This window comes from Bacillus rossius, assembly GCF_032445375.1.
Source record: "Bacillus rossius redtenbacheri isolate Brsri chromosome 4 unlocalized genomic scaffold, Brsri_v3 Brsri_v3_scf4_1, whole genome shotgun sequence".
In the NCBI taxonomy this organism is placed as follows: Eukaryota; Metazoa; Arthropoda; class Insecta; order Phasmatodea; family Bacillidae; genus Bacillus; species Bacillus rossius.
Genome location: NW_026962010.1, coordinates 6,667,723 through 6,681,310, shown reverse-complemented (window position 1 = coordinate 6,681,310; position 13,588 = coordinate 6,667,723). Strand labels below are relative to the sequence as shown.

The 13,588-nt window shown below is 44.3% G+C and overlaps 1 protein-coding gene across 1 annotated transcript in view; it reads right to left on the bottom strand.

Annotated features, from left to right (window-relative positions):
• The window catches only part of LOC134541505 (syntaxin-binding protein 5), a 366,972-nt gene that overhangs the window by 253,881 nt on the left and 99,503 nt on the right, over nucleotides 1–13,588 (bottom strand). The gene's annotated exons all lie outside the window — the stretch shown is intronic.

Genomic DNA, 13,588 nt, shown 5'->3' with positions numbered 1-13,588 from the left:
GTAAGAAAACATATTAATTAATTTTTATACAAGTTTTTTTTCCTTAGTAAATTTGATGTTGTACTATAGTAGCTGTATATTTGGGTAGAAATTACTTGTAAATGTAACCAAATACTAAAAACGCACAACAATTGTAAGTCGTTGATTCTAAAAGATTGTTAACAGTGGAACTGATTTTTTAAATATAATTTTCTTTTACACGTCACGTCAAACAATTAATGCGGCTGTAAGTGTCATCGATTGAAAAAAAAAATCTCAATCTCAGAACAAAATTAGATGAACTCTTCCTTATTGATGAGCTGAATTATTATTTTAAGAAGTACATAAGAGAACTTACGTTTTATTTAACGTAGGAAACTGGTTATGTATACTTAATAGTAAAATAACATGCATTTAATTAATAAGGATAGTCCATGTTCACAGTTCATCTTAATAGTTAATATTGATGAGTAATGCCTTTTTATTAGGTTAGCCTATTTTGTGTTAGTTTATTACTGTGTTGTATAACGTATTAAACCTTTTAGAGTAATTGTATGTAATAAACCATTTTTTAAAGTAATTACCTAGAAACAAGTAAATTAAAATTAAGTGAAGTCCTCATCATAAACAAAAATTCTAAGTTAAAGAAAACCACTTCGCATTTCTATCAATTGTTCGTTTAAATATCAATAATATACGTACATTCACTTGCTTGTAAATTTCAATCGTTACAAAATTAATATAAATATACATAATTATATTTGATTACGTTTGTTTTCATTGTTTATTTTTAAATCGATAGTGAAAAATTTCTGTAAACCTCACTAGTACGAAATAACAACAAATGTGCAGAAATGTGTATTAAAAGGTATTACAGCAAGTATAGAAATAAATACTATGAACATATTTTTGCATACGGTAAATTATATATGAATAATGTAATAATAAAGTATTCACAAAATTAAATTATATAATGCAATGACAGGGTCTGAAACATGTTTTGACCGTGTTTAGTTATTTGGCACCATGCACTTTACCGTTGTGCTACACACACACAACCTACAACTTTGAGACGTTACCTAATAAATAGAATGAAGCTATTTTAATCACGGATTCTTAAAGTTGCGTTTATTTCCTATTAAAATTATTTAAGTAAACAAAATATATTAATTTGACACACCAATATTTTTGGCACGTTTCTCGATATCCATAAGCGCGAACATATGCGGGTGCCTCCCGCCATCTGGACGGGCAGCGCAGCCACACCAGCGGCACCGCAGTGCTCGAGCCTCGAGGCTACCAGCAGGCGGGAGTCGTGACCTCGCCGGCCCGGTCGCTACTGGCGCAGGCTGTCCACAAGGGAAAAATATTTCGTACCAATTTAGGCGAGAAAAAAGTACTAGATTTGAAAAAAAAAAAGTACTAAATTATAATTTGTTTATGGTTTTAACAATTTAGGAAGTTATTATGACATTGCAGTGCTCTATAACTTAAATATCACACCACACATACATTCCATAGTTTTTTAAAAATGATTACGCTTAATAATAAGACATATTGGAGTTACTGTAATATTATTATATTAAAGAAAAAAACTACTAGATCTGAGCTAGAATGTACTAGACCACTAACAGTACTAGATCTAGTGGGTAAGTACTAACTGTGGACACCCTGTACTGGCGGAGGACGGGTTGCGAGCGAGTCGCGACAACACGAGGCGAGTGCAGTTCAGCATCGAGCCCCGGGGCCCCCGGGCCGCGCGACCGCGAGATGTGTCACGGCCTTCGGGGCCTGGCCGAGGAGGACTGTGTGTGTGTCTGTGTGTGTGTGTCTGTGTCTGTGTCTGTGTCTGTGTCTGTGTCTGTGTCTGTGTCTGTGTCGTGGGGACACGCACACACGGTGAGCTTCTGCTGTCAGTTTGTAAAGTAATTGTCAATTATTTTGTAGACACACTTTTTATGTAAATATTAGTGTAATAAACACACATTAATCAATTAATAGGGTTATCCTTCCTAGCCCTGTTCCTTCCGGTTTGTTACAATATTTTAGTTACCAAATGAAAGTAATTAATAAAACTAGTTGCGATGAAGCAACAAAAGTAATTGGGCCAGCACAGTTGAAGCTAAAGCACTTGCATTAGCAGCAGGTTGTGTGCGGCGTGTTTGTTCGGCGGAGGTAAGGAGTTGTTGCCCGCAAGGGCTGGACTGTCGCCACTGCTAGGGCCGTCATCAATCCCCGTCCTGCTGATCCCGCCCCGCCCCGCCCCGCCCCGCCTGTGCCGGCCTGCAGGATCAATCCCCGCGCCAGAGCAGCGCCAGGCGCCAGTAGGGGCGCCAGCTCGGCGGAGCACTGGGGCGCCACCTGCCAGCGCCCAGCGCCCAGCGAGGCCACTTGGCTGGTCGAGACACCGAGCCAGTGTTTTCCACTTATAGATCTATGAATGCCGACTGCACGCACGAAGAAGCATGACTCATTGTCACGTTCCGCCAGAGCCGAGCGTGCAAGAACCGGCCAACCACCGGAGAAAATCTTCTATAATATCAAACAGGTTGAGGCGGGCTTTTTAACTAATTGTTCGTGATTATATTTAAACAAATTATTTAAATTAAATTTGCAAAAAACTGTAAATAATATTTGAAAATTAAAAAGTATGCAATTTTTCGTCAATGTTTTCTTATGACGTTATCACGTAAAATTATCGCGCGTAAACCGACTTTACAGACAACCCCCTTTTTACTATGAATACGAACCATCTACAGCGTTATTTTTAAATGGCTAAAAGGTATTGCTTGAACGTGATTTCAGTCCATAGACGTCCACTGGTATAAATGACAATCTCCATCAGTGATGGAAAACCAACAAAATGGTTTTACGAAAAGAATTAACTGGATCTTCCTCTATACGCATGCCATCGATTCTTCGTCATAGCCTGTGTAGTCTCCCTCGGAGTTCGTTGATTCCTACTCCGATCCCAACATCAGGATCTTACTCTAGTCTTACTTCTCTGGGAATGTGTAGTGCGCTAGGCCACACATGCGCGGGGTAATAATTCGCGCAGCCCTCTAACTTACTTCTGCATAGTCTCATGTACTGAGCTAGGAGGGTAACATTCCGCGTTCGTTCTGGCGCGGTGATCTCCAAGCGTGTTTTCTCGTGTAATTTGTTTTCAGGTTGCTTTCGAAGTTTTCAATTTTACTCCCTCATGGTAGACTACATTCCGTCCAGGCCTATATGTTTGTGTTGTTTACTAGAGCTGCGCTTAGTTGTTAAATATCTTGGGAACCTCCTTTTTAAGTCTTCGCCTCGTCACATCTCGAAATTATGTTTAAATACAGTTTTTACTCTCTCTTTAGTTGAGCTGATTCACATCATGGATTTGTTACGTTGGTTTTGTCACGTAAATGGAATCGTCATGCATAATCACTGATGCTTTCCTCGAAGTTAAATGCTTGCAAAGTGAACTGTGTAAGAAGTTTTATAATCCCAATGTATGATTATGTGCACATAATTTCAGGCACAAGGTTGACAGTGGAGTGCCGTCTCTCGCCCAGTGAAACTGCAGCATGCTCAGGTCTTTCCCCTGCGGCAGAGCTCGTTCCAGTGAGCGGCTGAGATGAGTGTGAAACATGTTGGCAATAGTGACCAAGATAAAGGTGAATTTCATAAGAAATCCCAGAATCTGCAGCTATAACCAACCACGAGTGTTTTTGTAATACCACATTGATATCCCAAGGCAAGCCAAGGAACAAACCAGAAAAGGACAACTATTCACATGACTACCTGAGAAGAACTATTGCAGACCAGGCTTCATACCATCTATGGGTGGATTATTGTAAATCTACACCAGAGGTTCAGCCGAAATATAGAGTTTTTGTATAACTGTGCAAAATTTCCACTTTGGGAAAACTTGTGACAGGTTTGTGTTCTTGATGTCTGTTTCCTAGTCATCAAGTCACCATAAAGGCTGTGCTACAGATGTAATTGGTCAAGCAACCCAGTGCTGTGGTCGGTAGCTCTATAATCGCCCACTGACGAACATGCTCTAATTAGCGCGGTAAACATAAATTGACAGCAAAAACTCAAGTAAAATACCACTCCTAACCAGGTAGCTTATTATTAAGTGCGGCTGTGGAAACCTCCATCTGACGCGGAGTCCTCGCCTGTAATCCCTTGTAGTAATTACAGGTTTCCGCGCGGCTGCACATCTATTTAGCACAGCGCTCACAGACTCCGGCGCAGGACAGGTCGCCGAGTCAGTGGACGCTCCAGGCTTCAGCAAGATAAACACCACCGTGCGCTAAACCGCAGTCGGATTTAATTAACTCATTCAAAGGCAGGTAAACGAGATCAAAGGAAACATACTGTGTGACGATTTCATTGGCATACAGGACCAGACTCAGAGCCAATCAAGGCTACCGTTTGTAGGATCTCACAGCACCATTAGGATGGTTCATGTGCTGCAATACATGGGGAATGGGTGAACACTATAGAGCATTAATTTCCATGTAATAACATACATGTATTGTTCATATTATGAAATATTTAAGTGATAATTTTCTTGTTTGAAGGTATATATAATATTACAATGCCTGTTTTACACCGAAGCAGTGACTACACCGATATTGTCTTCTTCCGAGTATGTGAGTGGTAACTGTGGTTCTATAACGACTGTGGTTTAATATAGAGAAATTACTTTTTTTAGGTAGGAAATAACAATTATGAAAAGGTATCATCGGAAGAAGTGCCTTGCAAATTAATTCTTCACATTTGTCGTCATAACATACATCCAGAGAAACTTAAAATAATAAATGATAACAACATTGTGTTTCCATCTATTAGTGGTGATAGTCTTATAAACTTCATTTAGATAAATAGCCAAAACAACATTAAAAATTCGGGGGAAAAAATAGTTTTAAAATTGTAACACTCCCTTTGAAGTGCCTCATTTCGATTGTGTGTCGCTCTTGCGTAGAGGGCCCACCATGTGTCAAGTGTTGCGAGTTGGAATGAAATGAAATGAATTGTCTTGTCTTGTCTTGCCTTGAGATATAAACAAATGATGCGAATAACCATCCAATGGCATCAAGTTAACATTACTTTACACTGGATGTACAAAAATAATTACCGACTAACATCTGATTCTCCCGCGCGGGAAACCAGTAAATAATACAATTATGAAATTATTTATCCACCTTTCCTCAAATAGGCAAACTAGAATTTTCTGACCATTAAAACAAAATTACCATAACTTGTATAGGCACACTTAAAAGTACCTTAAAAAAATAATTATCTAAAAATCATTTTTAAAAAAAGTTTTTTTAAAGGTTTGCAGATACGACATAATTATTGGGAGCTAAAAAAAACTAACTTTTGTGTACCAAAAAGTCATTACTTTCATGGTTATTTGCACTTCCGAAAGCTTCACAGGAATGCATCTCTCTTACACACACAAACACACACAAACACACACAACCTAACCCACACAAACACACACGCGCGCGCGCACGGTCTTTCTTGAATTCGAACTGCTTGAAACTCGGCAAAAAAAAAACAGTGAGCACACTTACTTATGAAGTAAGCCACAAGTTGCAGAAGGTGAGAAGGATATAAGGAGCAGGTTTCACAGTCAACTTCCCAGTAGTAGCCGAACATGGTGTGAGCGCTAATCCTCTGTTGAATATGCACTTCACATCTCTGCAACACGGAAATTTTGCACGCATGACTCGTACAATACAGGAACGTCACTTGACTAAACATTCCGTTATCCCAGTCGCTACCGACGTAACACGCTTCTACAAGAACACGGTCGCTATTTCTTTTGAAGTTTTCATTGAAGGCATCGCGCGGCAAACAGCCTCTGATACTGTCTTGCGCGGCCAGACCCGCCTTCTGCTGGACTGTCCGGTGTTTCACCGGCCACGCCTAGTGCCACTGTTGCGCGCGCTCGCACATTCGGGAGCTTTCTAAATGCACACATAGATACAACAAATAAACAAAGAATAAATTCTTAAAGTTTATATGCTTCCCAAAAAAAAATTAAATGCAAATATTCCACCAATTAAAGTTAGATGAAAAGTTAAGTATAAACTTAAAATAAAATAACTGTCTCTTTCTCTAAGCTTCCAGGGAATTCCAGACTTTTCAAAGTAGTTGCCAACTTGATATCTTACAAACCCAATTTACCTCACTTAATTAAAATTTAATTATTAACAAATAAAATAAACTCATAAATGTAATTCAATAAAACGTTATTAAAATAAACAACAAATAAGTAAAAAAAACTACAAAATAGAATAAAGTGGCAAGGCCATGCCACAATATAAACTTTTGCAGTGGTTTTGGGGTTTAGTCACTACAAAACCAAAAGCAAAGTAACATTTAGCAGGAAGTCGCACCGTGGTAACTACTGCAGAGTATCGATGTGCAGACACGCAGTGTCGGGGCGGGGAGGACAGAGTGCCGGGACGTGGCGACGACACGCGACCCGATGAAGAGAAGAGGACGAGCAGGGAGGCCAACCTCCCGCGCGATCCGGCAGACGGATTACACCGGATCATAACTAGTCCGGCCGCGAGGGAAATCAGCCCGTAATGCCTTGCTTCAAGACGCCGCGCCGCACGACGGCATCACAGCCTTGAGGGGGGGGGGGGGAGAGCGAACACTCCTGAGGCCTCCAAACTACCCGAGAGAGAATATTTTATCAGCGTTTGTGACAAAAATAACGCAGAAAACAATTTGAACTCTTGTGGATGGGCTGCTTCCTCGAGGACAAAACATCTCATATATTCACATTCACTCAACATTTGATACTACAAAACTTCCCAAGCTAATTGAAGCTGTGAATGCTTCTTTCTGATTGCCAAGCGCTTACTGCATTCCACGAATATTGTCTTTTTTAAAATTATACAACATTCGGATGAAAGTTAACTGGCCACACTGCGACAAAGGTAACGTCTCCTGAACACGTGGTTGGGTGCTGTGCTCACCTCACACATTATTAAGGCTGTTCCAGGGAGAATTTTAACTTTGGAAAAAAAAATGTCTCGAGGTATCATCAATAACATAATTAAAGCTAAGTAATTACTTTTGAATCTTTTTAAATGAAGGTTTTTATGTTTTATTTAATTATGATTTGAACAGCAATCCGAAAATTGACAGATTAAATTTTTAAGGGTGTTTAGAAACATACTTCACTTGTAAATAAATAACTTTAAATCAATAATAATGAAAAACTTTATCAAAAAAAATAATTTACTTTTCAGCAACAAACATGAGCACTAAAAAAATAATTAATCCACTTAATCATTTTACTACAGCTTATCCAGAAGCTGAATTTCATTTTGTATGAAAGGAATTCTGGATGTAAATCGTAATGGAACAGTTCTTCTGTACAGTTGCAACTAGTAATCAAGGTAGCCTGCCTCGCGTGGAATCTCGCTGCAGAGGCGCGCCTGGTGTCGACTCTGGCAACTATGTACACCAAGCGGGACGGGCAGACGATTAGCGCGATTTGTTCAGTTTCGTTGGCGTGAGTTAGGGGATGTTTCAGGGGATCGCATTCATTTGTATATGGGTCACTATGTAAAATTACCTGTTTCTGGGGAGCTGCTCATTTAAATGTTTATTTCAAGTCTACCATAGCTCAATGTTAATTCTTGCCATTACTGACCTAATAGCTTTAAGAACATATGAATGGAAACTTCTAAAAATTTCAATTTTGTACATTTCTGCGTAAAATGTAGTATCACGCAACGGGCTGAGAAATTCAGAAATCGTGCGGCAGGCGTGAGACGATAGACACTACATTTTAAACACTATATCCACTCATGGTAAAGCATTTAGCTGTAATCGGTTTGTCTGTGTAGTTTATACCGCAGCTGTGCAAAGAAGTTGTTTTAACCAACTATCGTGGGTTCGATTTGCTATATGAATTTAAATAATCTAAATTCATTCAGGACTAGTTTACAAGTTCGTGAGTAGAATGTGTTCCTATTAAATGTAAACTGTTGTTGTGCGGACAACTATTAATAGTTGGGACACGGTTGAAGAAATTGGAGGCAGGGGTATGCAACTACAGTTTATTAGGGATAAATACAACATAACAATATAACAATCAATAGGTAGTGCTTCTATATTTCAGTGAGCGAAATGGCTCCCCACGTATTCCGAGTGAGCTACCACTGTGAACACTCATCACAACAATTACTGCCACTGCAAATAACACTCTGTGACGTTCTACAAACATATCTTGAACCGTGAACAGGGAAAAGATGAAACAACAAGACAATTACAGTTTTAATAAATGTATACCTAACTCGTTCGGGGTTCCCACAGTCTGTGTATCGTGAAATGTCTGTCATGATCTTGGTTAAGTCGATTGCATTCTTCTATTTCACAGGTCTGGCTCAAGCGATCTTGTCATCCACATCGATGACCGTAAACATGTATTTGAAACCGTTATTCAATCGGGAACATGGTATCATCTCAATAAGGAACACCTGGAATAAATCATCGATTCCGCGAACCATAACTCTGCGGCGATGGTATTTTCTTCTTGCAGGAGCATGAAGTTCGCGTGCGATTCCTGTTCGACTCATTGTATGTAGCCGGCTTCCCCCTTTTCTTCGAGTATGGAGATTATTTCATTGATGTGCGAATATTTTCCTGCACTAATCAAAGCATATAGTAGTCTAAGACGTTCAACCAATTTATTGGGGTCATCCTAATACACATAGTCAAAAGTTCTGACCACTTGCTAGCTTTTTAAACCCTTCACTGTATACTGCTAGTTCACTGAAGAGATAAGAGAGAATGTTGAATTATTAATGCTTTTCATCTTTAGATATGCCACTTTCTGGATTGTTATCGCGAACATGTGCATTGGTTAGCTCTAGCAGTTTCTTATATTCTTAAGCTCCCTGCGAAACAGCAATTCTAATAGACCCGGAGTCACGTGTTTTTTGAACTCTTCTAAGCGCAAAATATTTCCTGGTAAAAAGTCTATTTCTTTAGCATCGAGGAACAACTTATTATGATTTCTGTACACTCCATAAGTGTGTCATTAATCAGACTTGTGAAAGATAGGTATATCCGGACCATTGCATTAACTTTGTGTCCTCTTTTCCATAATTTATTCTTGTGCATAGACACTGTTGTCGTAAAGTCCTCTTCTTCTCGATCTGGCTCATATTTCCTCTTCTTTATAGTTGGCATTTCGTCATCAACTTCTGTCTTCACAGTGTCGGTTGGTTCTTTCTTATTTTTAAGTTCATCGGGACTAGTAATTGGTTTAAATAACTTTTCATTTTCCATCTCTAGTACAAGTCTAGCAAGTATATTTTTTTACGAACAGACTGTATAACTCGAGATGAATGTCCCTGGCCAAGTCCAAAATTGTAATGGCTGAAAACATTTTACAAGACTTTCTTTTATACCTTTTTATTCGTCTGCAGAAACTTATTTCTTGTGTTTGGTAAAATCTGATTTTGTTGTCAAGTAAGTAAGTAATTCATTCCGACTACTTTGGAAAGTCATCAAAAAAGTCAAAATGTTTCGCCAGCAACTTCAGAGAATTCAATGGATGGTGGAATTTAATCGCTCCAGTGCCTATACTGTGGTGCATCATTTACTAAACCAGCAAATACTCGCAGACATGAAAGAAGCAAGTGTCCTAATACTGCACTGCAAAGAACACGGTTTCAATGCATCAAATGCAATAAGGTATTAAACTGTCCAGATAGCTTACATCGACATTATGATATATGTACTGGGTCTATTATGTGCAAACAAGAACCTGTTTGAAGTAGCTTGGCTTCTAGGTTGTAGCCGACTTGTTTGCACATAACAGACCCAGTACAGATGTCATAATGTCAATGTGTCCTGATGATAGCAACTGTAATGTCGACCGAAACGTCCGTGAATTATTCGTCAAGGACATGGCTACAACCAAGAAGCATGCTACTTCAGACAATGGCCGTGAAAGCCTACGCACATTATCACGAACCTGTTTGTAAATATTATCGCATAACCTTTATGCTAGCACAGTAAGCCAGACATCATGAAAATTGGAACAGCCCATTAAACGCGCCGTTATGTTCGCCACTGTGCGAACTTTGTGGCGCCGTATACCATCGACGTGGCTATTTTGTAGTCCATTCCAAAAACTGTGAAGGTAAAATTGAAATTTAATTGGCTCCTCAATTCACATGACTACCCTAAGAATAATGTGTATATCCAGAAACACTAAAGACTTAAGCAATTTGCTTGTTTTTTTCTACTTGTAATAGTGTAGAATTTATGTAATGCAACTTTTGTTTATTAAAAGAACTTATGTTGTTTTATTTCACGAACCTGTCACTTTTGTGGTATTTTTAATTAAATAGCATTGTCTTGAACTGACCAAGGACAGAAGCACGATTAGGAATCCATCGATTCAATCAGTAAATTAATGAGCGATTTTTTTTAATGATTTTTTGAAATTTTCCCGAATTTCTAGGCTAATTACTACGAATTTTCAAGATGGCGGTCAATATGTCATCAGCTTACTAGAGGCTGGTAGTATATTAATTTAAGATTATTTTAGTTCTTTCCACCATATTTATTGGAATTATTTTTACATAAAATTATTTTTTGTATCGATAAAGTATCGAACAAAGGACAGACATCGATAGATCCATCAGTATATAATTTGCATATTTTTTTGATGAATTATGGAATTTTTCCCGAGTTTATATCAAAATAATAAGGTTTTCCAAAATGGCGTCCAACATTTCAAGATGGCGGGCGCCACAGAAATAATAAACAATTACTCCACTCAAGTGGGTAAAAATTAAAACTAACATGGCGGCAGTGAACTAAACAAAATCGTGGCCTCCAACAGACGAAACGAATATAGCGAAGGTGACGACATACTATACACCTTGGCATCAGTGGTGGGAGGTCATGCACTGGGGTTAAGGAGGGCGGCGACTCGCAGGAACTACCTGCAGCTGCTCCAGACGCACCGCCGCGCCTGTAGGGAGAGCCCGCCAGCAGAGCGCCACAGCACCTGTGCTCTGCAAACACCGCCTTGCACATTTCCCCCGAGGAGCGGGGAAGGACGAGGCAGTGGTGGGAGGTCATGCACTGGGGTTAAGGAGGGCGGCGACTCGCAGGAACTACCTGCAGCTGCTCCAGACGCACCGCCGCGCCTGTAGGGAGAGCCCGCCAGCAGAGCGCCAGCAGCCCCTGTGCTCTGCAAACACCGCCTTGCACATTTCCCCCGAGGAGCGGGCAAGGACGAGGCAGTGGTGGGAGGTCATGCACTGGGGTCAAGGAGGGCGGCGACTCGCAGGAACTACCTGCAGCTGCTCCAGACGCACCGCCGCGCCTGTAGGGAGAGCCCGCCAGCAGAGCGCCAGCAGCCCCTGTGCTCTGCAAACACCGCCTTGCACATTTCCCCCGAGGAGCGGGCAAGGACGAGGCAGTGGTGGGAGGTCATGCACTGGGGTCAAGGAGGGCGGCGACTCGCAGGAACTACCTGCAGCTGCTCCAGACGCACCGCCGCGCCTGTAGGGAGAGCCCGCCAGCAGAGCGCCAGCAGCCCCTGTGCTCTGCAAACACCGCCTTGCACATTTCCCCGAGGAGCGGGCAAGGACGAGGCAGTGGTGGGAGGTCATGCACTGGGGTCAAGGAGGGCGGCGACTCGCAGGAACTACCTGCAGCTGCTCCAGACGCACCGCCGCGCCTGTAGGGAGAGCCCGCCAGCAGAGCGCCAGCAGCCCCTGTGCTCTGCAATCACCGCCTTGCACATTTCCCCCGAGGAGCGGGGAAGGACGAGGCAGTGGTGGGAGGTCATGCACTGGGGTCAAGGAGGGCGGCGACTCGCAGGAACTACCTGCAGCTGCTCCAGACGCACCGCCGCGCCTGTAGGGAGAGCCCGCCAGCAGAGCGCCAGCAGCCCCTGTGCTCTGCAAACACCGCCTTGCACATTTCCCCCGAGGAGCGGGCAAGGACGAGGCAGTGGTGGGAGGTCATGCACTGGGGTCAAGGAGGGCGGCGACTCGCAGGAACTACCTGCAGCTGCTCCAGACGCACCGCCGCGCCTGTAGGGAGAGCCCGCCAGCAGAGCGCCAGCAGCCCCTGTGCTCTGCAAACACCGCCTTGCACATTTCCCCCGAGGAGCGGGCAAGGACGAGGCAGTGGTGGGAGGTCATGCACTGGGGTCAAGGAGGGCGAATACTCGCAGGAACTACCTGCAGCTGCTCCAGACGCACCGCCACGCCTGTAGGGAGAGCCCGCCAGCAGAGCGCCAGCAGCTCCTGTGCTGTGCAAACACCGCCTTGCACATTTCCCCCGAGGAGCGGGCAAGGACGAGGCAGTGGTGGGAGGTCATGCACTGGGGTCAAGGAGGGCGGCGACTCGCAGGAACTACCTGCAGCTGCTCCAGACGCACCGCCGCGCCTGTAGGGAGAGCCCGCCAGCAGAGCGCCAGCAGCCCCTGTGCTCTGCAAACACCGCCTTGCACATTTCCCCCGAGGAGCGGGGAAGGACGAGGCAGTGGTGGGAGGTCATGCACTGGGGTCAAGGAGGGCGGCGACTCGCAGGAACTACCTGCAGCTGCTCCAGACGCACCGCCGCGCCTGTAGGGAGAGCCCGCCAGCAGAGCGCCAGCAGCCCCTGTGCTCTGCAAACACCGCCTTGCACATTTCCCCCGAGGAGCGGGCAAGGACGAGGCAGTGGTGGGAGGTCATGCACTGGGGTCAAGGAGGGCGGCGACTCGCAGGAACTACCTGCAGCTGCTCCAGACGCACCGCCGCGCCTGTAGGGAGAGCCCGCCAGCAGAGCGCCAGCAGCCCCTGTGCTCTGCAAACACCGCCTTGCACATTTCCCCCGAGGAGCGGGGAAGGACGAGGCAGTGGTGGGAGGTCATGCACTGGGGTCAAGGAGGGCGGCGACTCGCAGGAACTACCTGCAGCTGCTCCAGACGCACCGCCGCGCCTGTAGGGAGAGCCCGCCAGCAGAGCGCCAGCAGCCCCTGTGCTCTGCAAACACCGCCTTGCACATTTCCCCCGAGGAGCGGGGAAGGACGAGGCAGTGGTGGGAGGTCATGCACTGGGGTCAAGGAGGGCGGCGACTCGCAGGAACTACCTGCAGCTGCTCCAGACGCACCGCCGCGCCTGTAGGGAGAGCCCGCCAGCAGAGCGCCAGCAGCCCCTGTGCTCTGCAAACACCGCCTTGCACATTTCCCCCGAGGAGCGGGCAAGGACGAGGCAGTGGTGGGAGGTCATGCACTGGGGTCAAGGAGGGCGGCGACTCGCAGGAACTACCTGCAGCTGCTCCAGACGCACCGCCGCGCCTGTAGGGAGAGCCCGCCAGCAGAGCGCCAGCAGCCCCTGTGCTCTGCAAACACCGCCTTGCACATTTCCCCCGAGGAGCGGGGAAGGACGAGGCAGTGGTGGGAGGTCATGCACTGGGGTCAAGGAGGGCGGCGACTCGCAGGAACTACCTGCAGCTGCTCCAGACGCACCGCCGCGCCTGTAGGGAGAGCCCGCCAGCAGAGCGCCAGCAGCCCCTGTGCTCTGCAAACACCGCCTTGCACATTTCCCCCGAGGAGCGGGCAAGGACGAGG